Source organism: Petromyzon marinus, chromosome 35 (genome assembly GCF_048934315.1).
Source record: "Petromyzon marinus isolate PM22_M1 ecotype Great Lakes invasive population chromosome 35, UKy_Petmar_22M1.pri1.0, whole genome shotgun sequence".
NCBI classification, from domain to species: domain Eukaryota; kingdom Metazoa; phylum Chordata; class Hyperoartia; order Petromyzontiformes; family Petromyzontidae; genus Petromyzon; species Petromyzon marinus.
The window spans coordinates 12,933,207-12,937,552 of record NC_133701.1 but is presented as its reverse complement, the minus strand read 5'-3'; positions in this window follow the sequence as shown (position 1 = coordinate 12,937,552).

The window sequence follows — 4,346 nt, the reverse complement described above, 5'->3', positions numbered from 1 at the left end:
TCCGACTATACAATCCGCAAAGCTATCACTCAAACCATGAAGATTCCGGACATACAATACCCTGGTGTCTACAAACTAAGTTGCCTCTGTGGTAGTAGTTACATTGGAGAAACCAAACGCCATGTCTCGGACCGCATTCGTGAACATAAAGCAGACCTTAAACACGGTAGGACCAACACCTCGGCCGTAGCAGATTATTGTTCTAATTCAGTAGGCTCACATGCCATTGACTTTTCCAAGACGGAGGTTCTTTGTAAGCCATCTGGCTTCCATGAGAGATTCGTTCATGAGGCTATCCACATATACAAGCACAGAGACAATTTCAACCGAGAAGATGGATTCTATCTTAGCAATCATTGGAAAGATTTGATAAATCATTTCAGTTCTTGATTGATTGTTCACGCTTACAGTGGCTTTCAGATAGCATACATTATAAAAAAATTCGTCTCCCCCCTCCTCTTTTCAAAAAAATAGATGGACTAGTCCTGGGCAAACTGCCAATCGCTGCGCGTGACGCCAACGTTTTTTATAAATAAATGTGCCGTTTTAAAAATAAATTTATGCAAACCGACACACCTGATGATGACCGTTTGAGTTATGGTCGAAACGTCGTGAGAATTTTTTATTGTTTTATATATATTTTGTTATTTTGTTGTTTCTCTTCAACGTGACTTTACCGAAAAAACTAAGAATAAGGTTTAAGTTGTTTGGCCGGAAAAGAGTGACGAGCTCAACATTTAACACCTCAGCTCTACATATGGTATGTCTCAGGGTTGCCACCTTGTCCACAGACTACAACAGGACATTTCTCAGTCAGCCTTGGTCAGGAGTCGGCAACCTGCTGCTTCGGAGCTGCATGCAGCTTTTTACAGACTGCTTCATGACGTAATGTATGTATGTACAGTATTCACATGCATGGCAGCTCTTATGTATATAGTCTCGTGTCACAAGCAGCCTCCTTTTGCCCATTTCAGCAATTTGTTTATTGCTGGGGTTTCCACCTGATGATGGGCACTTGTGTTGCGCCCGAAACGTCGTGATTTGATTTGATTTGATTTTTTACCTACATGACTTTACCGAAAGAACCAAAGAGTAAGACTCTTGTTATTTTGGTTGCCGGCCCCTAGCCGAGGTCTAACGAAACTGTGCAGTGTCCTGGAATAAATTTAAACTCAATACTGGTACCAGGTCCAGGTAAAAATAAATTCCTGCCACCCGAGCACAAACGTCAATTCCCGAACAGGTGGCAATCTTGTACATGTTAAACACAAAACTGTATTTCATTCATGTAGCCTCTTGTCCAATTTTACTTGTTATTTATCAAAGGTTACAATACAATGTGGATTCGTATAACATCTAAATGCGACAGCATCTCAAGACACCGTACATAAACAGAAGGCACATTTTCTGAAAATTATATATAGAGAGGCAGTCAGTCATAGGCAGAGAAAAAAAGAAGCTCTTGGTGCTGGATTTATACAAGGAAAGGGTGTCGACATAACTTATGACTGGGAGGAGGGAGGTCCAGATTATGGGGGCAGCAAACGAGAGTTAGCAACTTCCCAGTGAACCAAGATTTACAGGGGGAATTTGACAGAAACCCTTGGTTTCTGGAGTGAAGAGTATGTGGAGGGGAGTAGAGTGAGATGAGAAGAGAGATTTAGGCATGGGCGAGTCAATGGAGGATCTTTAAGATGGTGAGTACTATTTTATAATTGATCGGGATTGCATTGGGAGAGTGGAGGGATCTGAGTATCATGGTGATGTGGACGAGAAGCTTGTCAGGGGCATCTTGGATCATCTGGAGTTTGAGGATGTGAGGAGATATGAAGGTATGGATGGCAGCTGGGGTAAGGAAATGGTGGACGTGGGAAATGTGCAGGTGGAGATATGAGGCCCTCTAGAGTTGACATTGGAAAGAGAACTAGAGCTCAGGCTCAAGGTTTCTCACTCTCATTGTGTGTTTGGCTGAATAAAAAATGTGGTGAAGATGATTAAAGCTATAGTGGCAAAAATGTGGTTTTAATGCTTTTCCCAGTTGGTATGGATATCCATCAGAACTTCACACCATCCTACGCTAGCCCACGCACCTCTGGGTTCTACGGCAATGAGAGGCATCAGCAGGCCCAATCCCTGCATGCTACTACCTGCGAGAAACCAAAGACGTTTGTCTCAGCAGCAACACAAACAGCCAGAAATGGTTTGTGTCGCCTCATTTCTACATGCATTTTAGATCAATTGGTTTATTTCGATGTATGCATTTGATCCCATTGAACCAATTTAGAATGCAGCATCTAATATCTACAACACTGATATAATCCTTAAATTGTGCAATTGTTCCCACCAGCTCTTGCTTGGCAGAATGCAGTAATATACATAAGGGACGTTAAGTGTGGTGCATTATATTTTCCTGCAAAGATAATCTCTTGTGCTAAAGAGTTCCAAACTGACAAAGTGGCGATCTACCCCCTCCCATCTTCCTTGAGACACCGAAAATTGATATATTATTCTCAGAGAAAATACATTAACTATATATTTTATATGACTATAGGGACCTAATTAAAACTTCACACTATAGTGGTTTACATATCTCAACTCTTTGCTTGACCTAAAATATGCTGAAAGTAATGTTCATTAAAATTCAGCACTTGATTGTATTAAGTTTACAATGAAAACTTCTCCACAGAGCTCTCATTTGTTTTTGAAGGTTACTCTGCTGGCTCGGATGGTTCCAAAAGAAGCTGTCTTCATAACTGTAAGAATAAACAAATGTGTGGACACGAGTGCTGTGAGTACCTTAATTACGATTGCTAGGCTTGTAATGCAAAATAATTAAAATTAAAACATTTACAAAGTTATTAATATAATAAGCAATTATGATTATTTTATGTTGTGTATCATATCGTGTTGCATCAAACGAGGACCGATACACTTCTGGCCATTCACCAGCATTGATTCAAGCAAATCGGACTTTGCTGATGAGATACTGAATGTCAAAACTGGTGCAGCGTTTTATTGTATTAAACTAATTTTGCTGTAATTATGCACTCCCAGAATGGAGGTTTGGCAAATGGGATCTGTACAAATACTTTCATGTTTATGTGGAGGGACAGACATGGAGGCGTACTGTGTGCGTATTTATTTTGTTTGTAGGCTGGTAATGGAATGTGTAAAATAATGTGATTTGTTGCGATTCGATTCAAGACTGCATTATTTGTGTCAAGTTTCTGCTGTCTCATTCGTATGGTCTGTCTCGTATATTCTGTCTGTGTGGTCTCATTTTCAACGTTAGCCAAAATTATACATTTGCATGTAATTTGCATCAATCATCGATCATTCTCTCATGCACAATTTGTTGCAAGTATAAGGCATAATAAATAAATAACTCCTATAGTCTTTGTTTTCCTGCTCAAATGAGCATTTAGGCCAGGGGTGTCCAAACTTTTTTTCCCGAGGGCCACATACAGAAAAATATACGAAGGACTGGGCCACTCACTAGATGTGAGGTATACTGCCTCACTTCTCATGCACTAATATTGGCAAAATCAATCAAATGCAGGTAAATTACGTTTGATAATTGAACATGTTTGAAGAAAAAAGCCTCCATCATAGCTCTCCATTAGTAGATTTTCATTTTATTTTTTACAAAACGGTTGGCAGGTCATTCTCTCAGTGACAGCCTCAGATTGGTTCTTAGGGTGCTGATCCCCCTTCATTGTCCTGTATGAAGGGAGAGACAAGAAGAGAAATAGGGGATGTGGATATTTCAAGCTTATTACACAAATAAATTATTGGGCTTGTTAACACATCAACTAACGTTTGTTAAAAAATTGTTATCAACTTTAATTGACTGAATTTATTAAGTAATTGAGCTTATCAACAAATGAAAACTGTGTGTATATTTTTAATTCACCTGTAATGGGAATAATGTTGCGCTCAGTGGGAGCAGTGATGCTGCGCTTTGGTCTGAAGGTTAGCTGGCAGGTCAGGAGGAGTAAGTTTGGTGGTTGAGATGCGAAGGACGTCACGGAGATGGCTGTCGGTCGTTCTGGTTCTCAGTCTGCTTTTGTTCAGCGTTAACAGAGAGAATGTCTGCTCACAGATGTATGTTGAGCCGAACAGACTCATAATTAATTTTGCGTGGCGTCTCATCAGAGGAAACTTGCCCTTTTCCAAGCTCCGGTAGAAGTCAGGTAGGGAGAGAAGCTGATGCTGATTCTTCAGAGAATCATCACACTGAATTTCGATCAGTTCTAATTGCAGACTCTCCTCCACTTCGTTTGCATCCATTGAAAATGGAGCCGCAAACAGTGTGATTTCCTTCTCAATTAAAGAAAAATCTTGGA